General features: G+C 37.8%; 1 long non-coding RNA gene across 1 annotated transcript; it reads left to right on the forward strand.

Moving 5' to 3' along the window:
* Positions 1 to 9,890: 9,890 nt before the first annotated feature.
* LOC121728848 lies at positions 9,891 to 18,030 on the forward strand. Its single transcript, XR_006035875.1, has 3 exons — positions 9,891 to 9,901; positions 15,483 to 15,486; positions 17,887 to 18,030. It is a non-coding gene; the product is annotated as an uncharacterized LOC121728848 (long non-coding RNA).
* Positions 18,031 to 26,191: the final 8,161 nt, after the last annotated feature.

Raw genomic sequence — 26,191 nt, forward strand, 5'->3', positions numbered from 1 at the left:
TTTCGCGAAAACACGGATTTATCAAATCATCCTACGACATATACAAACATTCATCCCCTATTTTAACCCCTTGGGGTTGGAATTTATCAAAATCCTTTCTTAGCGGATGCCTTCGTCTTAACAGCTATCTGCATGCAAAATTTCAGTCCGATCCGTCTAGTGGTTTGGGCTGTGCGTTGATAGATCACCATTTCAGTCTGTCACCTTTGAGTTTTATATATGTATATAATATATTATATAATATAGATGGAAGTATGGATTCATAGGGTGGCAAAATAATATTATTACTTAAGGCCCTTCCCTTACGGAGATTCCGTAATTTACTGTATTTAGAGCCTTATAAACTCATAATTTGAAAGCTACAAAGTTATAATAAAAATACAGCAATAATCTTCAGTACATCAACATTTCTTTCCACGTTTTAAATTTTCTATTTTTGTTTATTATAAGTATTCATGATATCAGCTTCCAAAGTAAAGCCAATTTATTAAAATTCAAGCATACATTCAGCATCTCCTTAGTATTTACAAATTACTTTTATTTGAAACACACGCCAATAGATCGACGATATCATAAACTAAATATTTCACGTTTTAATTTTTTTAGCTTAATTTTGAACTAAGATACTTGAGTAAAAAAAAAATAGGGTTTTGGTGCGATCTCGGCAACGCGGCAAATGTAAGGTCGTTTGCTCGGGGGACGGCCTTAATCAGAAAATTTTCGATATATTTTACTAGCCCTTCTAGCATAGGCCAACGAGAAAATTTTGACTACCTACACGTTTTCTCGATGTTTGATGGCTTTTCTCTTCATATTTATTGACCCTAACATGACATATATTTTTCTCGTGTCGTCAAAATCTAGCGACATAATGTCAAAAAATGATTTTGACATTATGTCGTTATCGACAATATAACTACACACGAGAGTGAGATATCTCGAGGTTTTCTCGTTTGCGCATCTTAGGCCGGCTGAGGACGCCGCAACTTCGTTGTTGTGTCAAAAATTCGCTTATCGCGCGGGAACCGTACATTATTCTGGGATGAAAAGTATCCTATGTCCTTTCCCGGAACTCAAAGTATATCCGTACAAAATTTCAGCTAAATTGTTCCTCAAACCGCTGAGGTTTGGGCGTGAAGAGGTGTGGACATACAGAGAGATAGACAGACACACTTTTGCATTTATAATAATAATATTATTAGTATGGATATAGGAAGTATGGATTCATAGGGTGGCAAGGTAATAATAATACTTAATAAGAACCTTTTCTTTCTACTTATACCTTTCCTACAAAGTTATACTTAATTAAGGTAACAGCACAGTTTATAGCGGCGCAAATTGACAAAACAGTTATTAAGAAGCGGCTAATTAATAAAGTTTTGTGTCAGGTGCCGATTCCCACCGAGTTAATGCAAACTATAACTATATTTAATTATACAAATTGTATTAATCATGGCATTGTTTTAGATGTGTTCATTCACTGGTATACTATAGTAGATAAATATGCTTTGCAAGTGTGAAAATATATCTACAGAGTGTTACGAAACAAAGTGATAATATTTTAGTGTGTGTAATCTATTCCTTACAAATATTTCACCTTTCATACCCTTAGATATCAGTATTATCAATTTGTTTTGTTACACCTTGTTTATTTATATTATTATAACTAGCTACTTGACCGAGCTTTGCTCGGTATTCGATAAAACACGAATAAAATGACATTTTCTAAAAATGATTCCTAGCTAGATCGATTTATCGCCCCCGAAACCCCCTATATACTAAATTTCATGAAAATCGTTGGAGCCGATTCCGAGATTCCAATTATATACAAGAATTGCTCGTTTAGAGATATAAGATTTATATACGTATTTTCTATCTCTTTCGACTTACAAAAATACCAGTAGTAGTATCATCAGCATTTTCCATAATATGTCCCAAAGGACAATGATTAACGGTATTTTCCTTGTATTATAATTATATTATTGAATACAATTTTGTCCGTAACTTCTGCTTCTAACAAAAATCTGAAACCGCTAAATACGCGAAAGGATAATTTCAAAAACCGATAGACCAAAAGTATAATATGTACTTCTAATTATTATTATTGATATCGTTACAAGTGCTGAAATGGATGCATGTAATGCTGCAAATTTCATCAAAATCGGTTCAGTAGTTTTCGAGACACGGAAATTTAATTCACAATTACGTACGTATAATCTTGAAGCCGGTTATATCTTTTTATTAAAATACTATTGTGCACTATATTTTCAATTAAATTCATTGTAAGTCTGGATTTTAGTAAGAAATTCTTGAACTAAAATATCCTTTGAACTACAGTATTATGTTATACGCTTAAATAATTTTTGCTTTTGATCATAATTCATAATATAACTGAAAAGTGTATTTTCTGTTTCCTAGAGTACGAATTAATAAAATATTAATGTAGTATTAAAAGTTTTTATTAAACATTATAATATGAAATTATCTTTACTTAAAAGAATATAATATTCAGCGAATTAATGTTTTGATGGCTTTTGGTGGTTAGTAATGGTAAGTAATTTTATTCATCTTAGGCTTCTACGTGCTCAAGACTCAAAGTATCTTTGTAGCGAATTTTATTTGTAACAGTCTCTAGGTAGAGAAGGCCACAACAGACAGTCAGATCTTCGCATAGTAAGAATAGTTAACATGGATTTCATAAATAAACAACTTTTTATTACAATTTTTTTATGAAATAAGGGGGCAAACGAGCAAACGGGTCACCTGATGGAAAGCAACTTCCGTCGCCCATGGACACTCACAGCATCAGAAGAGCTGCAAGTGCGTTGCCGGCCTTCTAAGAGGGAATAGGGTAATAAGGGAGGGTAGGAAAGGGAAGGGAAGGGAATAGGAGAGGGTAGGGATGCAGATGGGAATAGGGTAGAGGATTGGGCCTCCGGTAAACTCACTCACTTGGCGAAACACAGCGCAAGCGCTGTTTCACGCCGGTTTTCTGTGAGAACGTGGTATTTCTCCGGTCGAGCCGGTCCATTCGTGCCGAAGCATGGCTCACCCACGTATAAAAAACAATACAAGATGACGACACTCCATTGCACTAAAATTCGTTTATTGCGTGGGATCGTACATTTTTCTGGTATTAAAAGTATAATAAGTCCTTTCCCAGAACTCAAAGTATCTCCATACCAAATTTCAGCAAAATTGATTCAGCGAGGCGTGAAGAGGTGCTAAGTACTCACATACGGTTTTGCTCGATCGAGCAATAACGTCGAGCAAAACCCGCGGCTCGGGATTTCGTCCACACATTCGGCATTCAATTCAATTCAATTCATTTATTTCAGATTTTCATCCATAGTGTTAGTTACAACAATATGTCCTTATTCTAGTGTTAGTAAAATATAAAAGAAATTGGAATTACATTACAAAATATTATTAAAAATTAAATATATGGGAACCGGGCTATTGGAGCATGGAGCTGCACCCAATGCTTCAACAACATGGAATCCCACCTGCTACCCAACACATTCAGGAGTCTGTTTGGACTGTTTTGCACACGCGACCAGAGCGAGGCACATCTCTTTCTAATAATTGTCTGAAAACAGTCTGTATGTGCCTCAGCGAACATAGATGAAGCGCTACAATAACGCGACAGACCAAACAGCATCCTGAATATGTTGTTGTACTGGACTTTGAGCGTACTATATAAGCGCTGCGTAAATCTGACCCATAGGCTACACGTGTAGAACGACTGACAATACGCTTTAAAGAGCGTTATTTTTGTGTCCCTGCTACATCGTGCGAACCTACGTGCCAGCATATTACCGCGCACACATAGCGCTCTACGCTCCCTCTCTATGTCCTCCGTATCTGATAGAGAGGCGGTGACCCAGTGACCCAGATATTTAACTCGGTCGACTATTCTCAGCTGCACACCGCCAAGAGTCACAGGAGGTACACTTCTGCGACTCCTGTCAGCGCCTGCATTAAAAACCATAAATTCGCTTTTATTAGCGTTATACCTGAGCCCATGTTCCACCGCATACTCTTCACAGACACGGAGAAGCCTGCGTAACGCACTGATCGATGGGCTCAACAGCACCATATCGTCCGCATAACTTATATTATTGATACAGACGCCGTCAACGTGACATCCTATGTAGGTGCTGTTGAGCTCACCTATCAGCCGATTCATGTACAGGTTAAAGAGGCGGGGCGAGCTTATCCCCCCTGTCTCGTCCCACACTCCAACCCGTACACCTCAGAAAACACTCCAGCCCATTTTACACTATTTTTCTGATGACCGTACCAGTACTGAAAGAGTCCAATCAGTTCCTTGGGCAGATTGGTTTCGTCGCCAAGTTTTTGCCACAATTTGTCATATGACATTAAATCGAATGCCTTCGACAGGTCCAGGAAGCAAGCGTATACCGGCGTTTTCCTGGATGTGTAGTACTGCACAGTCTGCTTAAGACAATAAATGGCACTTTCAGTGGACAGGCCCGGCTGGAACCCAAATTGAGAATCGTTTATATCTGTATGCAGTTCCAGCCTTTTGTCAAGCAGACTGTCCAGTACCTTGGCAGTCACAGTAGCCAGTGATATCGGCCTGTAATTGGACAGGTCGGAGGCATCCCCCGTCTTATTTTTTATAATAGGCACAACAACTGTAGACATCAACGTCTGCGGCAGATATTGATGACTCACACACAAATTAAAAAGCATAGCAAGTATTCGCGGCAAGTGCACCCCAGCATATCTCAAGTGCTCGACACTGAGACTATCGTGTCCCGGAGACTTGCCTCGACGCATTTTTTTAATAATAGAGGCAACCTCTTTAGCACTGAATCTAACCTTTACTTCCTCGTCGGCACTTGGGCCCCATAGCACTCCATTCCGCCGAGGAAGTAAAAAAGAGGATATCTTGAAGCACTTTTGGAAAGCACTCGCTATTCCAGCAGGATCACAAATACCAGCCACAGACATTGGAAGGCTCGGCTTAGGATTCAACTTACTGGTATTTTTCCAAAATTTTGAGAATTTTTTTTCAGAATGATTTTTAGCTATTATGTCCATTTTAATTTGTAATGCATTATCTTGACAGTATTTTAATTTAGCCTTAAAATATTTTCTAGATTCGCACATATTTTTATAAACAAAACCATGTCTAGGTTTGCCCAGGGAAACCCATTTTCTCTTTCCAAAAGTGCTTCAAGAGGATATCTTGAAGCACTTTTGGAAAGCACTCGCTATTCCAGCAGGATCACAAATACCAGCCACAGACATTGGAAGGCTCGGCTTAGGATTCAACTTACTGGTATTTTTCCAAAATTTTGAGAAATTTTTTTCAGAATGATTTTTAGCTATTATGTCCATTTTAATTTGTAATGCATTATCTTGACAGTATTTTAATTTAGCCTTAAAATATTTTCTAGATTCGCACATATTTTTATAAACAAAACCATGTCTAGGTTTGCCCAGGGAAACCCAGAATTGAAACCATAGACGAGCCTCCTTATGAGCACTACTTACATGTCTATTCCACCCTGTTACATAATTCAGTTTCCTAAGTTTTTTCTCCCTATAACTATTCTCAGCAGACTCGCTTAAGGTACATACAATACTACTGTAAAATCTGTCTAATATTAATCTGTGTTCAACGTTTGTACATATTTTGTCGGCACACATAGATAATTCTGCAGGAAAATCAATTATTAGGCATTGCTCGATAGTTTTATTCTAAATCGATATATTTAGTTCCATCAAGCCGGCTCGATGCGAGCCTCCGAGCTGTCAGTTTTGCGGTCCACACAGTAATTATTATTTATTACTCGATTTGACATAAAACTATCGAGCAAAACCGCATGTGAGTACTTAGCATAACAGGCAGACACACAGAGAGACATACACTGTTTCTCATTTATATTATTAGTATGAACAATTTACAGATGGTTAAAAGCTAACATAACATAGTTTTCACAATCAGAAATGAGTTACACACAAACTTTCGGCTGAACTTTTTAATCAAAAAGTTTGGCCCATGCCTTTGTGTTTGCCAAAACTCTATTAATAAAGGATATTTTGTTACTTGCGAATTTACTGGCCATTTAATTTTCTGCTAAAATCGACAGTTTAAAGGCAAACTATTTGTATATTGTCCTGTAGATTCGATTTAACTGTTTCCAAATTTATAATAGTCTGGTTGTTGATCAGTGAGAATTTTGTCCATTGATAATTTTGCTTGTCTGTGTCATACTATCTATATCTCTTTTCACATGCTATTTTAGCCATATACCTAAAATTATTATGAGTATCAAAGAGAACAGCTATAGGTCTATGTCCGAATTTCTCTATTCCACGACCAGACTTTACCTGAAAAGGAGCACAACATTTCGCAAAAAGAAAGATTTATGAGGTATATAGCGTGCACTACTAAAAACGATGAACCCAACTTAACTTTACGCAACCTGCTGTAGACAACTGAATAGATATCGAGGTGTTGAAGTGTCATCAAAAAACTCAGCAGCACCTTGAGAAAAGTCTTCAACTATTACTCCAGTGCTCAGAAGAAATTAAACTACGTCAAGAAAGATTATCTCTACGGAAAACTCAGAAAAAACACGCTTCGTTTCCAGTTAAATAGGATGTTATTTCTGTGTTAGAGAAAAGAGAAACTCTTTGGCCAGTCTAGGGTGAACTCAAGTTAACGTGTCCCTTACATTAAAATAATTAAAGTTGCTGCTATATTCTGAATCTCAGGATATAACTCATAATATTATGCCATTTACGAGTAAATACATCAAAATCGGTGTTTCGGCTTTTGTGAGGTGGAACTTGTTTAAAAATAACTTTTGACCTTTGATTAAACATTCCCTGTGAATCCTGTGATACCCTTTGAGTTAGTTTCGTTATATCTAACCTCATCAACCCTAAAAGTTACCCAACTTTATAATTACGGCGGATGTAATCAAAATAGCGGTCTATCTGTACCAGATGCATTATAATTAGAATTAGTCGACGGATTCGTTTCGTTAATTAAATCCAAAAGTTAATGTTTCCTAAATCTGGTTCCGCTTTGAATATTAATAGTTATTATGATTATCATGATTCACATGAGAAGAAATTAAAATAATTTATTTTCATAATTTGACGACCTCTCGCGACGGATCGCGGGTTCGAATCGTTACAATATACAATTATTGCTTGTGATATTATTGTGTAATGTGTAGCTGCCGGGCCGCTCGGTCGCGCGGACTCATTTAACCCTGGAAAGATAGTCTGCGTAAAATTTATGCATGCCTTTTCGAATAATTGCTCTATCTTTCTAATTAGCGCGAATCCATAACTGTGCTTTTAGGACATCTCATTCGTCGCTGGAAGCTACCCAGTGGCATACTTAACAATAAGGTAATTGCTACCGATTTCGAAATATAACGACCGCGTGAGTCAAAATCACGCATGATTATCTTTATCGTTACTTTTATGATTTTGTCTTATATGACAGTTTTATTGTGTTTCGTTACTTTTAATACTTTTTATCTTAATTAACATTACAATTTTATTTTTATTGATATTATGGATAATATATATCACAATGGGGAGTACCAATTTAGATATACACGATATTCTGGCCGCTCTTATGCAAAGTGATGAAGAGCTTCCTTGCGAGGACACCGACAGTGAAGTAGCGGACCACGAAAGTGAAGATGTACTAGACCTACAACTAATTCAAATACATGCGTCAATTTTACGCATGATTATCTTTTCCGTATTGCAAAATATGATCATCTTCTAGGGTTAAATCGTGCGTTATTATTATTCCTTTACTTCGTGGTCAATATAATAAATGTTCGTTTACGTTGAGATAAAAATAAATTGGAACTGACAAAATATATTTAATAAAATATAAATTGTATTTAATTTTATTCCTCGAATCATAATTAATAAGAACTAATTGGGGTTATTTTTGGAAATCCAAAGTGTTATAATATATTATTTATGGTACCAAACACAATAATTATTGTTTATTTCACGATTTCTTTTTGAAAAATAACACGCATTGTTATTATAATATTATATATACAGGGTGTTTTAAATAAGGTAAGTATTGTAAGCCGAAAGGTTAGGAATCACTTACTGGGTCATACTAATCACCTCTTTTTTGCGATTTTTCAAAAGTTGTAAAACAAAAGTTGTTCAGAATGATCCTCTGAGTCACCCCTTTCTTCTTACTCTACATTCAAATCGACCTACACGTTTGATGTTACAAGGCCACAGACAAACACACAAAAACACACTCACACACACACGATCGATCGCACAAAAAGTCTGTTATCTGCGATCTCCCTTAGTCAACTTATACATAACTAGCTGTCCCGCCAAACGTTTCTTTGCCATATAAAGTATTTCGCCCGTATTATTTTATTGAAGTGACTAAATAAGTAAGTATGTCACCATGGCAACGTCCATCGCTATCCCGTCGCACAAACAATGGTCGCCGTCAGTCTCGAGTTCTAATAATTTACTATTATTTATTCAACAAATGCACTTATCAATATAAAAAATACCTAGTAGCCGATTCTCAGACCCACTGAATATGCATTTAAAATTTGGTTTAAATCAGTAATGCCGTTTCGGAGGAGTACGGTGACTAACATTGTAACACGAGAATTTTATATATAAGAAGATAATCACCCTAGCTTTTCGCCGGGAATTTAAAATTAAACCTCACAATATTTCGAGCATGAATTATAGTGACAGCTTGGTCGGATATAATCTTCATACAGTACTGACAGATTGCAGCAGTCATGGGCTGTTGTTACACAGCTGGACCTATTAATTATATTAATATATAAAGCCAGCGCCCAAGTATTTTGCAAATTTCAATTATATGCACCGGAACTAAAAGAGGTACAGCTTGAAATACAAGTGTAACAAAACTATGTAATACAATTTTAGGACGTATGTATGTTGTATGTGTCCATACAACAACTAAGTAAACAAAGTGATAATACCTTAGGAAGAGTACGTGTTCCTTATAAATATACTACACTGAGAAAGTGGCAGCGCTGAAAGAGCATTTTTTGGGATTTTTATTGGCAAGCGCCCCAGGCGGCCAAGCGTCATTTGTCCATACAAAAATTAATAAGTTACTCATTCAGCGCTGCTATTTTCACAGTGAACTCAATAATATAATACACACCTTAAAGTATTATCACCGTAATAATATTAAGTTGAACGGTAAATGCAATATAAATTGAAAGTGTGCGTCTTGCTTGGGTATGACTTGATCCTGACGAATATTTTGGGACAGTCTTATGTTATGACTTATGATTCCTAATCTTTCGTTACGAGAGAAGTCAGCTAGTTAAATGATCCTTCTACCAAAGTTTTGTTATGAAAATAAAATTAATATTATATTGTTTAAACAAAATAACTTTATAAAACATCAAGGCAGTTCGACAGTAGCAAACAAATCACTTATTAATATTAAAAAGTATTTTTTTTTCTTTATTTAAAGGCTTGTGTCGAAACCGACAATGCCAGCCTCATAAAAATCAAAATTACAAAAATCTCAAGCGTAATGATTTAAAAGAGGTAAGTACTAATCAGATCTACACTTAATAAAATATAAATACAAATTTACTAGCCCCCAGCAAACAGGATCTTTCGGCTGAGCGAGAATGGCGCTCACGCAACCAAGCTGTGTCAGCGCCACCCCCGCATCAGCCTCAAACCTGCACCTCTCTGACCCCACCCGGGCACACTCCACCAAAGCATGGTAAACATCTTCCCGCTTGTGACACAAACTACATTCTGGCGAATCACTAACTTTCATCATATACCCAAATGCATTGAGTGGAACGTGCCCGGAGCGAAGTCTCATGAGCGTCGTTAGCCTCATCCTGTCTGCTTTTATAGAAATGAGCCACGGGATCTTAGGTGGCTCATTACACAGAGTTCTGTACCAAATGCCCTTCCCCACCGATCTTTCATCAAAAATTAATAAGTATATTGAAATTCAATTACAGCGTGACGTGATAGAGGGAATGATGAAGTATGTGTTATAGCACCCATCACACGATGAGTTCGGAACGAGGAAAACCGGCAAAATATGCACTGTTCCCGAGGTTATCTAACAAGAAATCATGTTCATAGTTTTTATGCTATTACATAGAAGCAGGGGAGTCCTAGAACATTTTTTTATTACTATCAAGCAAATTTTTTATAAGTAGCTTCATTTTGATGACTTTTATCTGCACAAAATCTTGAAAGTGGTAGCTAACAGAAATAGAAAGGATTTCATATTTTGACTTGATGGTCCTAAAATATGGATTGTTCTATTTGTAGGACAATGTTACTTTAAATCATATAACTGTTAACCTATCAATATACAAAAAATCAGCTTGTTAGGGTTCCGTTTCAATTCCATAATAATATCAATATGAAGTTGCGCAGAAGTCGGAGCAGAGGACGTTACAATCGTATACAGTAAATAATTCCACCAAGATCCGACATGATGGACACGTCAATTCAGAAAATTGACAGGAACGTTGACAAACTTCGAACAAAACTTTTTGTTTAGTGTCTAGGTATGCTGGTGCTGCAATTTAGCAACAAAAAATTACAGTAATATTATAGCCATTAGAAACCGCTAGTGAATACTGCATAAGTCAACTTTCAACCAAAAATATTTTAAAATTTAAAATGAATGCGATTTGCTATAATCGCTAAATTACAATTAATAACGCCAATCTGAACGTTAGTGTCTAAACACACTAGGCCGAAAATACGTTGCCGAAGGTCGGCATGATTACGCTTGCAATGCGCTACGCATACAATATAACGCGACGTAATTTCGGTATGGTGTGTCATCGGTAATTTAAAACATTGCAGGCGTAATCTTGCCGAACTTAGGCCGCGTACATGGTGTGTTTAGACACTAAATCTAAGTTATGCGATCGATAATCATAATTGCAAGCTATCCGTAGCATGCCCAATCGACGTCGAACATGGGCAGCCACAGAAGAATAATCCCCTCTTCTTGTATTATCCCTTGTCCATTATCTACAGTATAACAATATTATCCCTAATCAAGTCCAGTGTGGAGGCCGCATCTAGAACATACCTATTTACAGTCTGTCAAGCTTTGAAGACGTAACAGGCAAACTGACGTCTGTATGTCTCTTTCACCTATCTAGGCAGACAGACAGGGACACTTTCGAATTTATAATGTTAGTAAGTATAAAGATTATTGCCCTGATATATTTAAGACTTTTATACTTTTCAATGCGTTTAAAAATAATGTTCGGTGTACGTACTCTTTTGTGGCAAGTTTCTTAAATTATATATTTTTTCTGGCGAAAACAGTGTCAGTTAATTTATTTTGCTCAAAATATTGGTAACTTTGTATCTGACAAGCCGTCGGCAGTTGTTTGGTTGGCCACGTAAAAAACTGTCAGATTCAGTTACACATTCCCGCCTGGTGAAAACATTACTAATGGAAAATTTAAAACTCCGAAGTGTGATGCAGATACTATGATGTTGCTGAAAATTCCTTCACCGCGTAGCAAATTATTCGAGATAAAAACGGCACAAGGTCCTTTTCCGGATCTCTAAATTTCATCAAAATTGGTTTTGCATCTTAAGCGTGAAGATGTAACAGACCGATAAACACACTTTTACACTTATAAATACTGATGTTACTATATTAGTCTGTATGTTGTTCAGTTTTATGCATAAAGTTAATATACGCTAGATATATTAACTTTATGGTTTTATGCTTTACTGTCACATAATATTATTAGGAACAAGTTGGCATTTGGTCTCTTTTGTCTAATGCAGATAAACAACGTTCCCTGGACCCAAACCGCAATACGTGCGGATCCTATGGATTCTCGCACCACTACTCACGAGCATCCATTAAAAGTTTTTTAAATAAAATCTTGCATTGTTCTAACGTTATTGTGGGCGGTTCTATAAAAACGCCACATGCCGTTTCAAATATTCGAGCGAATAAGGCCGTAATTAAAAAAGCCGCACGGCCATTCTCCGGCCTCACAATGCGCACAATAGTCTAAGCTAATGTACTGAACGGCTAACGACGAAATATCGTCCGCCAAATCGCTCCAAAAAGGTTTTACTGTTGACGAATTTTCCACCGCCCAATATTTCCACGGTGGAATTTTTGCCGGTTTTACAATATTAAAATGGATTTTAAAAGAAAAGTATCGAAAAATCCGCGGTAAAAAATATATTTGTTGCTTTCTCGATTCCACAAAACGTACTGTTGCAGAATAAGATAGTCAAAATTAATTCATTTTTGACTAATTATACTAATTCTACTTTCTATATTATATACTTAACTTTAAAAATAACGATCAATCCTATTTAAATTTTGTTAGTCTCGATAAAATTTGAGAATGTCTGAACCGATTTGGTTCATTTTAGTCTTGAAATATCTGTAGAAGTCCAGGAAAGATTTATATTATTTAGCAGAGAAGTGATACGATGTTCACCGGGTCATCTACTAACTATACTAGTTATGTTTAGTGGCTGTAAGCAGAAGATTGTGTTTTCAAAATGTTAGTAAGTCCCAAAATGGTTGTACCATTTGAAAAGATCAAAGGTCAAACATAGTATTATAAGGTAAAACCGCACTATGCTACAGTGATACGTCGCAATTACATAATATTTTGAAGTTTATTTGACATATTGTGTGATCCAAATTGTATGAGATGTGGTTCTCTACCGAGGCACAAAACTTCATATTATTATATTAAAAATGTCGATATTTGTATTAAATTCTGTGATTTGCTGGCCGCATATAGTAGGCATACACTTGGCAAACACTTGGCAAACACTTGGCATACACTTGGAATAGGTACACTTGGCATACACTTGGTGTACACACTTTTTCCGTATTCGATTTTCCAAAGTGGAATCCGATTTGGAATTCCGTGAGACTTGCGCTAGTCTAACGGAATTGCCATACTAAATATTTACGTAGTCGGTATCGAGTATCGATAAATACTATAGCTTTAAACTCATGGTAGAGCTACCGTTCGGAAGAAAAGCCAACGCTTGCGCCAGTTATTATGTAGTCCCTACTAATTCCATGCATTCGGTTTTCCGAATACGGAATCAAATTCGGAAATCGAATACGGAAAACATGTGTATGCGGACAGCCTTATCGGAAGTAAAGTGTCGCATCGCTACAATATAGACCCCTTGGTGCGGTCCCACCTTTATTGCTTAATCTCCATTTTGACTGACTTTATTGACCTCAAAGTCTTTTTCTGACTGTACTCAGCGAATGCAATATTCATGAGTCCGAAGTGGGGCAGCCGGCCAGGTGCAACTTCCGAGGACGTGACTTCGGATGTTGGGGGCGCCGTGCATAATTCGAACGTTCGAAACTGTTGTTACTACGCGTCATAGCTCCGTTTCTATTTTAAGATGATCGCACATTTATCAACGCCGAATGCGCTGCATTTTAGAATTCGTTGTATAAATGATGTGAAATCTCGCACATTCGTCCGCACCGTACGCGTCGCATTTCGTGTACTAATAGTGTCCACACTGTGCACTTTCATTTTCAATTTTCGTCATCTTCTTTCATTGAACTTTCGTTTTGGCGCATTCAAAAATTGAATGCGCCAGCGGCCGCAACGCCAACATTGTCATTTTTGTCAAAAAAAGAACAAAGCGAAAGTTTTGGATACGGTCAGAGTGCATGCGTCGCTGGTATGCCTGACGTGCGCTGTTGACTGCGGTATAAAGCATGCCCTTGATGAACAAAAAAAGGCACGCTACACAGGTTTTTTGTCGCGTAATTTAAAAACCATAAATATATTTTATATAAGCTATAGGCAAATTAAAGTGTATGCTTGAACCAATCTATGTACAAATTTTGGAAGCTTAAATCACTCTCCTCTCTAGGACTAAATTAGAATCCCTTTTTTTACAGAGGTCTTTTTGATTGATTATTCTGTGTTATAAAAGTTGACCAATCGTGTTATGCTATGGGTAATTCAAAGACAAAGAGACATGGTGAATACTGACAATGGACTTTAATTTCTTAGCTTATGTGTGCTATGTAGCGATGTCGATTTTTCTCATTTCTGAGAAAAATCGACATCGCTACAGTCAAATTATCAAGGCGTCACCTTAAATGGGAACTTCTTTACCATCGTGTTCTGGGTAAAAAGTGTAGAACGCGCGCCAGGAGAGGACTAGGACACGCGTAGTTGTTGCATCATCACTTTAGCCGGGACCGGGTTAACTTATAAAAAAATGAAGAGCGTCGGTGGCCTAATGGGTAGATCTTCAATTCCCACTCCTAGAGTGTGCAGGTTCGAACCCGGATGGAGGCGTGTACCTATTAGACATTTTCTGGTCTCAAGTACATAATACGGACGCTCATATGGTGAAGGATAACATCGTGAGGAAACCCGCACATAGTTGGTCCCAGACGTATTGACTAGTTCTTTCCTCTGGACTAGGCCGACTATGATGCGAGAATGCCGTATGCGCTTGGGCAACCATACGGACATTTAAAAATCTTGTCCCAGGCACTACAGTATTTGAGGAGTGGTAACTTCGCTCTGAAAAATACTGTATAAATCATCCACAACGGATGTAAAGGCCTAGTTTTTTTTATAAAAAAATATAAACTGGTAGGTATGTTATATAGTTGGATTGGATACGGATTACCAGCATGGGACCTACTTTTTATCCTGAAAAGGAAGAGTATACTCTTCTTTTCAGGATAAAAAGTAGATCCCATTAGTACTTATCAGGCCTTTTTTGAAGTTTCGCGTAAAAGTGATAGCCACGTAAATTACTTAAATACTATGCTAGCAGTGTTCAAGGGTCTATTCACATTGTAACGTCTAATATGTATTAGAGAAATTAATATTATGTATTTTAATAATTATAAATTTAAATGTAATATTATTGTAAAATGAAATTAATTGAATGTGTGCTCTATGTTTTCCATCTCATAGTAAATATTGCATGCCCGAACGGGTAAACTGTTGAAACCAACAAATCTATAATTCACCTTTGTAACACAGTTTTAAGCAATAAATATTTCTTTGTCTTTGTCTTTGTCTTTAATACGTTGCAACTTGCAATACATTTTTGAATGAGCCATTGAGAATCGAAAAAAGTGATATCTTTTTGTGAAGTAACTAAAGTTCAGTTCTTGATGGTTCATTTCAAAATACATTGCATTGCATTGACGCAACACGTTGCCATATGAACCGACCCTAACTCCTAAGTGAGAATCAGGTCACGTTATCTTTTACACGTTTAGTTTAAATCGGCTCACTTTGAGAGCTGGCAGACCGGCGAAATACCGTTGGCTTTTCGTTCCGACAATCTTCTTAACTGACCTCCTACATCAAGCAGAATACTGAATTCTTACTTAATACCTTGATCGTGGGAATCGCAGACTCAATAGATTTTCAATTGCTATGCGACAGCCTGGTGCTGCTTGGGGATTGATGGGTTAAAAAAAGTGAAGTTATGTGAAAGCCCAATGCACAATGTAACGACTAATGATTAGATGTAGTTTCTCAAATATTACTTATGAATTACGGCCCATAGACATATTCCAATTTTAATATTTATCTTTTCATTTTAAATCTCAAACATAATGGGTAGTAAATAAATAAAAATAATATGGATTAGGTAATACTCAAAAATACATTTTAAAAGAAATCATCATTAACGGATGATGGGCATTTTGGTATTAAGTCTCAACAAAGATAAATTATACACCATTAGATAACTCTTAGTGAGTAGGTAAAAAAAATTATATGGCGTCCAGCCCCTAACATATTTTGTTTGGACGCCTCCGTGGTCCAGTGGTTCAGAGCTCGGCTCTTGACTCGGAGGTCGTGGGTTCGATTCCCGCATTGGAAACATGTTATTTCCAAGTTTGGTTAGCATCATGCAGGCTGATCACCTGATTGTCTGACAAGTAAGATGATCCATGCGTCGGATGGGCATGTAAAAAGTCGGTCCTGCGCCTGATCTCTCGCCGGTCGTGTCGGTCTTCCGTCCCACTGGGTTATGAGAGTAAAGGAATAGAGAGTGCTCTTGTGTACTGCGCACACACTTGGGCACTATAAAATTACTCCTGCGTAGCTGGCCTGGTTTCAATGAAACCGGCCACCGTTACCGAAACCGGTGTGGGAGCTATTATTATTATATTTTGTTCATTTTGAAATATTGTACATTCAACGTTCTAGGCCGGCGTTACCGACGTAGGTTTTATCGTCTATGTGGTTATATTTGTTTGAGCTTAGAAAGGTAACGAATGTCTTGTCTTAGACTGCCCACCTTAGATTTACGCTCACAGTAGTAGTTTAACCCCTCCCTCATACCGATCACCCTTGAGCGGCGGAGCAGGTAACAATGCGCGGGCGATTCACGCTCTCTTTCAATCAGTCAGTCGTATCTCACTGACATTGTATGTGTAATAGAAGTCAATCCATAACAAGTTTCAAAACCGGCCAAGTGAGACCCACACGCAATATAGGGTTTCGTAGTTTTTTTTTATATATATTTTTTTTTTATATGAAATAAGGGGGCAAACGATCAAACGGGTCACCTGATGGAAAGCAACTTCCGTCGCCCATGGACACTCGCAGCATCAGAAGAGCTGCAAGTGCGTTGCCGGCCTTTTAAGAGGGAATAGGATAATAGGGGAGGGTAGGGAAGGGAAGGGAAGGGAATAGTTGAGGGTAGGGAAGGGAATAGGGTAGGGGTTAGGGGATTGGGCCTCCGGTAAACTCACTCACTCGGAGAAACACAGTTTGCAAGCGCTGTTTCACGCCGGTTTTCTGTGAGAACGTGGTATTTATCCGGTCGAGCCGGCCCATTCGTGCCGAAGCATGGCTCTCCCACGTATAAAGTTACCGCTAGTTTTACACTACTAACAACATTATCTCAGTTACATTCAAAGGAATTTTTTCCTTCCTTCTCCCGTGAATTTTTTCATATTTCCCGAAGTAACCGTTTAGCTGGTAGAGGGGGGGCACTGGGGTCTAATGATTTTTTTCACATTAAAACTTCATATTTCACAAATGGATCCCTAAATCGGAAAATGATCTATTTTTTAAAAATCTATCCAACGACATCCCACACGAATCACGATGGGGTCTGCGCGAAAAAAAAATCATCCCCGCTTGATGTGTGGGGCAGGTACCATAAAATAATATTTTTTTAAGATTTTACCCCACACGTACATATTTTTTTTCGCGTACCCATGCGGTGGGGTCGCGAAAAATAAATAATCGCCGTTTGATGTGTTTTTTTAAAATCTTGTATACTATTTTGTCGGCATAATTTGTGCATTCGTGCCGAATCACAGCTTTGTAGGTCCTATAGTCTCTGACAAAAACCGCGGACCGACAGACGCACGGACGGACAGACGGACAAAGAATCTTGACAAGCGCCCTATTGGTCATTAATGCACCTGGGTATACCTTCCAAAAAATATACAATAAATTGTGTTTTTTTTGCCCATCATCATTTGTTTTTAAATAAATAGTACATTCGCGTAAATTTTCAGTAACTCATCATCACAAACAACAACGCTAACATAAAATAACACAGGATAAAATCTGTTATTATAAATACTTTCGCTTTCCGCCAAATATTTCTAGAATAAATTTTGCGCGAAAGTCAGGATTGGACTATAAATATTTCAGGATAATCGCGGTGAAATAAGGCCGCGATAGTGTGGAGTGAAAAGTGAATAGCCGCTATCGGGGGGTTATAAAGACCCCAATGTCAGGCCAAGATTTAAAGACAAGGTTGGGTTTTGTTATTTATCATGACGTGCTGTTATAGCTTTGGTATGTATGTAACATCCCTTAGTCAGCCCCTTTCCTACCTATCCAGCATTTCCTTTGTCTAGCAGCTTCGGTTGCATTCCCAGTCCCACACTCTCCATCCAGTATCCACCCGCGCTAGACGTGTGCATCAAAAATCCAAAATTGTTTTTTTTAAAAAGCCAAAATCCTTGTGCGTTGTAACAGTGCGTATTATGCTCAAAATTATGTGTGTAGTTATAATCAAAATAATTTTTATAATCCGACTTAAATAATAGAGTTTAAACGACGAAGTGACGATCTCTGTCATGGCTCATTGGATGAACGCGTTAGTAGCTCAAGCCGGAGGTCGCGGGTTCGAATCCCGCCGACGGAACACAAGTTTTCAAAGTTCCTGGGTCATACAAGTATAATAAAAATCTTAAATATATTATATATAGTTATATAAAAGTATTAAATATACCTTTAGTCTAGTCTAGTCTGGTACCCGTAACACAAGTCCTTCAGGTACTTAGCACGGGGCCAGATTGACGTAGTGTCAAGCGTCCTTAGATATTATTATTATTAAAGTTTATATGAACCTATGTTACATAACCTGAATGATAGCCGTGTGAATGGCCGCTATCGGGGTTTATAAAGACCCCATGTTAGGCCAAGATTTTTAAATTGTTGTATGTTCGTTACATCTAGCATCTTTACGATAAAGTCTAAACGCTAAAAAAATGAATGGCCGCTATCGGAGGTTATAAATACCCCATGTTAGGCCAAGATTTGGAGACAACTGACAAGGTTTGGCTTTGGTATTTATTATGTGCGTATTATGCTCAAAAATGTGTGTGTGTGTGTGGATATAATCAAAATAGTTTTCACAATCACACTAAAAGTTTTTATGTATGTTACTGTCTTCGCCGACTGCTAAGTGGGTTTAGATGAAATTTGGCATAGAAATAGAGTAGACAACGGGAAAAGTCAATTTAACAAATTAACAATTACTGTTACGCGGGGCCGTAGGAAATCTTTAGTTTTAAGGGTCTGCAGGACTCTGGCCTTTAGGCAGCCTGCAGTCATTGACCGTCGATCCAAAATCGTCAGTGGAATAACTGTAAGTCTGTTATCTTTTCCGATTAACTGGCAGGATGACATACACCGACGATATGTTAATGTGTGGGGTCCATTACATAATATTAGTACAGATAAATCAGATATGCTATACTTTGAAAACTACAATAATCCCAAGCCGGCTATAAGCTGTACTCGTATAAAGGGCGCGAATACCGCTGTATCCTTTGATTTACGATAGGATATAATGAAGTTACCCTAAATTACTGTTTAGTGTACCTGGTGTATTATAATTTATAACAATATCTATGGACTACGGGAGCAGAGTGAATTAGTCCAAATGTGGTACCATCATAAGTTACCGAATAACTTATTTTACGGGTACCAGATATTGGAAAAAATTGGGATACTTTCACTCTTGACAGGTCATATTTTAATACAATGTTATGATCTTTAAGACCTATCGCGAACGAAGAACATTGGAAACCTATTTGGGATTCGATCACGCAACTTCTAGCTCGAGTTGACGTGCTTATCACCAAACAATACTTAATATTATAAAAGCAAAAGTGTGTCTGTCTGTCCGTCTTTCTGTCAGTCTGTCTGTTACCTTTTCACGCCCAAACCGCTGCACCACTTGAACTGATATGGATATACTTAACTAACAAAGGAAGCGTGGGTGAACGATCGCAGGCAAATCTGGCCAGACCAGGGAGGTGAGCCAAAATATTTTCGTTTTCGCTTCGTTATAGAATCGCCGATGAAAATGTATGGAATTGACTTAAGCGTTCGTTAATATTACGTTGACGTTCGACTCGTCTTATGTCAATTCCATACATTTTGATCGGCGATTCTATAACGAAGCGAAAACGAAAAGATTTTGGCTCACCCCCCTGTGCACACACGCCCAAAACGAGTCAGTCGACATAACTTCGATCGTAACTCCTAGCTTTTCCTGTCATGCAAAGTGTCAGCGCCGTGCGGATCTGGTCCGCATGCATCCACGTGACAACATGCATCCACGCGCGTGTTGCCCGCATGACAGGAAAAATATCTATGAAATGATGGGATGCAGGCAAGTGTTCGTCATGCGTTCTACATCCGCGCACGGGCAGAGACACGCATTACTGGAAAAACATCCTTTATATGAGTTACTTTGCTACGATCAACAGTTCGAAACCGCAAATTCTAAAGAGTTTTAAAACCTCGAAAAACCAATATAACAAAGTCAAAAAACTAATGTATTATACCTAAAACATCTGCATTAGGGGTTAAAAAAGCAATGATGATGATGAATGAATTAATCCATGCATTACTTTATTGACGGGCTAACTTTTAAACTAATTCAGCAGTTTCTCTGTAAATGTATGCGGAGGGTCTGCGAGTTGTGTTTGCTTTCATTAGCGAGGCCCAGTCGCTTATCTCATCAACACAAACTTCAAATACCTTAAGCCGGATACGAAAATACAGATACTTTAGTTTGTATTCCGTTTTAATTCATATAGACGTTGATACTTGATTTATAGGAAAGTGGTGGACCTACATTAATTGGTTGCGTAATGTCAAACCCAGTTGAGAGATCACGACTAGCATTGACTTAAACCATGAGGTAGTTCCGCCCATCTGCCTTTAAATCAATTTCTTCAATGGTATTAACACTATACATATACTGTGGTTATGGAAATTCCATGGCTTATTTTACGAGTATGTTTGGAATGTTCGGCGAGTATGATACACCTTAAGTACCGAACTTACATTTACTTACACTCACTTTGCTATAATAAGTAAAGTAGGTAAGTTTCCGGTCGGAGGACACGGCCCAGCATACCCTTGAGGTGTGCGATTGTTGGGTCGTGCAGCGCCACGATCTCGTGGCAGTGCTAGGTGGAGACCTCTCACTCCCGAACATGGTACGCTCGAGAGCGATGAGGCCTGGCAGGCGGCGGTCTCTTTCTGTGAAACCGTCCTTTTGCAGAAAGAGGCCGCGGAGAGGAACAGAGAGGATGATCTATCCTCCGTTCCGCTCCACCGGCGTAGGACGGGAGTGCGGAGGCGTCGCTATGTGAACCTCTAATAACTTCCATCCCACGGGGCTCTGGGTCAGGATGGGAACCTGCCCGGCTTAGTTGGTCCCGGTGCCGAGGGGAACGCTTCAGTTTGCCGAAACGTTCCCTAACTTTGGTGGAATTCCGGTCCCTTTTGAGGTAGACCAGCCGGTCGTGGAGAGAGTCCTGTGTTAGACAGATCTAGGACATCCCTCCGTATACGGCTGAAGGCAAACCGCAGGTGGTTTTAGTGGGTAAGCCCGACGTCGGGAGGCCCACATACACGGGGTGTTTCAGCTTAACTGAGGCATATCCCCAACCTGGGGCACCCATAAAGGGTTTCCCCTGCGCATAAAAAAAAAGGTAAGTTTCCGGTAGTTCACAGGAAACTTACCTTTTTTTAGTTCAAATCTAATTTCGATCCTGTCGATGAAGCGTATAATATAAAATATTATTACTTATACGTTTCATCGACAGGATCGAAATAATATAAATAATAAACGTATAATAATATTAATAACGCAACGTATAATATAATTTAAGAGGGGCTAGAGAAATGAAAAAAAAGTACGTATAATATCTATAGCTGTCTCCCTTACCTCGAGCCTCTACCGCAGAACGCGATAGAGACAACTGCAGAAAATCCAGAAAATCAACGATTCGTTGTCCCCTGATTCCTTCTCCAAAACTTAACCGATCTAAGTACTTTTTTCATTAAAGATTAAAAAAAGGCTTGAGCTGTGTTCCTATGTTTTGCTTTTTTTGTATAATCCAGCCAAATCTGTTTTCTGGACGTTTGAACACAGCGGAAAATCTGGTCATTTTTTTGAGTTTTTGAACGTTCATATCTTATTTAATAATTAAATTATGAAAAAAAAGAAAACATAGGGACATTGTATTAGTGGTCGTAGATATTCAGGAAAAAAATTATAACTCTACTAGCGTTATCCAGGGAGGAAACAGGGGACAGCGTTTGTATGGAAAAAAGGGCGGTGTGGACTCCTCTTAATGTCGGTTCATTGCAACCGTAATCATGAACAATCTCAGTCGCATTATCATCGGCATCGTAATGTATCTACTCGCTAGAAGAATTATTTTCTAAAGAAGATTAAGGTCTAAAGAATAATGTTCATAAAAATATATTAAGTACTTTCATTCATGTACTATTGTAATTGTTTATATTATATGAAATTAAGAAACGAATAATACATCATATTATGTTACTTATGTAAGTAGTTAACAAATTACAACAAAATATTTGTCAAGTACTATTTTATAAGCAACCGCCTGTACAAGGTGCTGAGTTTGTATATTTATACTATACTTGGATGCTAATAAAGTCTTTGAATCTTTGAATCTTTGAATCGTGGCATGCCAGCGTCCTGCGACCTGCGTCGAATCGAAATTCGAGGTACGAAGATCAGGCCCTGGTTCCCGAAATCTTCGTCGGTTGTACAATCTAAAATTATAGCTAAGTTTATAGAGTGTAATACCAGTCTAGTGTCAGACATGCTACGTTCAGGCAACAAGTTTCATATGCCAACAACTTGAAGCTAACTAGAATACATAATGCCCAACTTTGGCCTAGAATAATTTGTATGGGAAGAAGGCTACCAATAGTTTAAATAACACAGATGAACACGTCATGGAGTAAAGGTTGTCTATCATTGACCTCCATTATTCAAGTACGCTGGACTTATGATACCCTTTGAAATGACAGCTATTTTTTGTGCCTATTTGAAGCGGAATTAGCGCCCCCAATGGGGATTGTCCATTTTTTTTTAATTTTGCTCATTACAAAAACATTTCGAGGAATAAGGTCAGTGATCGTTTTTCTGTATAAAAACGAAAAAAATACCCATTAGTTACTTATATTTTTGAACAAATATGTTTAACCTTTGTTTGACCTTCAATGGCGTTAAATTAGCAATAAATTCGACCAACATTACGTTTCGAACTTTTGGTAAGCTTCTCGTATTAGCTTTCACATAATGAGAACTTGCATTTGATGAACCAGCCATTGTAAATAAGATTGAAAGGAAAAAAACATACTGTAGAGGTCAATTATTGGCCGCCGATGATGACGTCAGAGCGAAACTTTAAAAATTTATTGAGAAAAAACTAGCGAATGAATTTCAAAATGATTTAATTTATATTCTTAAAATACCCTATTTTAACGAAAAAAAATATAAAAAGTACATGTAATTTTTTTTGGACAATGCCCAATGGCGCTGATGCCTGTAGTAAGAGTACTTGGAACTAATACTAGTGATGCCAACCAATAATGATTAAGCGGTCATTTGCAATTTACGTCAGATTTAGTTCTCTTCCCCTGCATTGGGGGCGCTGATTGCGCTTCAAATAGGCACAAAACGCAGGTCGGTATCATAAGTCCAGCGTACTTGTATAATGGATCGTACTTGTATATTGTTGTCTATGGATCAGTAAGACCGGCCCCTAGACGATCAATTATTGTATTGTGCAATATCACGCTTCAATGTTATTGATATGTGACATTAATTACATTGAAGGCGTGCAATCTTCAATAATAGTAACCTAGACGGTCAATAATATTACGCGATACGTGATATTGTGCAATAAAATTGCTCGTCTCCGCCCCTGCCCGCTAAAGGAGTGAGCCCATTGAGACGGGCCGTGCCGGGGCTCATCGCAAAAATCCGCCTCCATACAATTTGTATGGAAGCGGATGCGCGTATCGCACACTGTATCGGGGCGCAGCGGATTTCCGTCAATGCGACAAGGCCCGACAAACCCGCTGCGCCCCGGCAACAGTGTGACCACACTTCACATAGATTTCCACTTTTTGGTAGATTTGAGTTCAAATGAATGACGATTTAGTAGTCCAAATTTTTTTTTAAATTTTAATAGAAGAGCGATATTAGTCGATTTTTAACGAACAGGCCGCTCGACACTGCAGCAAGTCTAACAATACAATCAGTCCACATTCGAGATGTTATTATGATGATGAGAGTGAATTTTTTCAGGATAGGCCCCCACGAAAAATCTTTCTCTCAGGCTTCCTAGTATATTCTCATAATATTTTATATAATAAAAAAATGCAAGTTGCGATGAACGTTGCAGTTAGTTCAGTTAATTATTAAACCAAAAGACTTAGTGAGATTCCTTTCCGCATATTAAGCAGAGCAGTAAATTGGCAATATCAATTGGCATTAAATTGCATACCTGTTCCAAACTGCGATTCTCAAAGTTGTTATTGTGAAACATAACTCCGATCGGTTCTAGTCGGGCTCAGAACTTTGAATGCGAGTATACAATTAGAGCAGTTTACAATAGAAACTAATTAATAAACTATGAATCTACCGGCCATGTTACTTCTACAAAGAAGTAACATGCTAAATATTCCTCGTTAGATAGAAAGAGGTATGTATAACGTGACCACTGACCATACGTCGCTTTCAGGCAGTCTGTCCCGATGTCCTCACGAGGCCGAGATTGTCCCGCTTTTGGGAAAGTATTTTTACATTCGAAATGCTTGTAAAATGCCTGAAAGTAACGCACTACCATACAATACAAATGATTTTTCTGCCATATTTTGGTCGATATCAATAATGGCAATAGAGAGGCACTTAAAATTTCATTCAGTCATTCACAAAACACTCAATTGTATTTATACCTACTTTAATTTTTAATTAATAACAAAATGAAAATTAGTAATAATTGCGGTTTCCATACAAAAAACACAAGTTTTGCCTATTTTTGCTTTATAATGGTACAGAACCTAGCCCAGGGGTCACCAATTAGTTTCGCTCGGGGTCCGTTTTACGAAATAAAATGACCTTCGCGGTCCGCACACAAAAAAAAGTAAACAAATGTAATTACGGAAATTACAAAGGTATTTGTTTCAATGAGAAAAGTGTCAATTTTTGTTGATACACGTTCATCAGAATGTCGAGACCGAAATTGATTTTTAACGAAGTTCATCTTCGACTATGCTATGGTCCGCACACAATGGGTCGGCGCGGCGGTCCGGATGCGGACCGCGGTCCGCCATTTGGTGATCCCTGGTCTAGACTCTAGTCTTCTCCGCTTTACAAATTTTCGTCATATGTCCTGGAGCAAGTTCAACTAAGTATTTACTCTTCCCTAAAAAGCCACTTAAGAAGTTTCCTTCAAAAACATTTTTTACTGTTTAGCTCAATGAGTTTCTAAAATACTAGAGTAGCAATGTCTTACAAAAGATTCTCAGAAATGCGTAACCACTTTTTTGTTCAAAAGACAATGTCAAGTCATATATTCGTTATGTCATTATGTATGTGAGATATGCCTGCAGGCATCTTCGAATTGGCAACGCGTTGCTACCGTAAACTTCCAATCTAGTTACGTTAGTAACATAGAATATCATTGGTTTAGCTAAGGCAATATAATAGAGTCCTTTATGAGTATATAATTGACATGAAAAACAACAGTTTTATTTCTGGTTGTGCACTTAATTTTGTTATAATTTAATATATATTATATTTCCTTAATTTCCTTAATAATTAAATAATAAGTTCTCAAATTACACTCTGGATTTGTGTTGTGTTTGATTTCCACTGTTGGGATGTAGCTCAGTTTGGAAGTTTCTGTTCATCAACCGTTGGATGAACCTTTAACATAATATGACAATTTACCACGGTCGGAAGAAGAATACATATCTTTGACACTTGACAGATGACAAGTGTTTGCTGGCGCTTTTTGCCGCGGGCCGGGTTTGATGGCATTCGAGAAAATTTTGTTCTGATAATTTTTCCTTGGAAAGGCTTAATCCAGCTGGAATTTCAAGTTTCTTTCCCTTTTGGTTTTTTTTTTCAATATAATCGCTGTGAACTTTTTGTGTGGTCGGCCGACCAAAGTGCATCAAAAAATTCAAGAGTACTTCAGCTACGTTCCGGAGCGGACCACGCGCTAAAGAAGACAATCATCTTGCTCCTACAAGATCCAACGGGCTTGCTGCTACTGCAATTGCCTGATGAGCACCCCTGCTGACTATGGAACAGGTTAGTCGGGCATGATACGGATTCCGGAGTGTTTTTTTTTTTGAGAACTTTGTATTATCCCGCAGGCAATTTAGCTATTTACACGCTATTGCCTTTCCAATTTCTTTTATGTTTTGTTGTGTCATTTTATATGCGGTCAAATTAAAAATAATTATTAATTATTTGGTATCAATAAAATCATTATGTGTAAAATCTGTATCAAGTCCACACCACGCTCCCTAGTCCCCTA

Source organism: Aricia agestis, chromosome 7 (assembly GCF_905147365.1).
Source record: "Aricia agestis chromosome 7, ilAriAges1.1, whole genome shotgun sequence".
Classification (NCBI taxonomy): domain Eukaryota; kingdom Metazoa; phylum Arthropoda; class Insecta; order Lepidoptera; family Lycaenidae; genus Aricia; species Aricia agestis.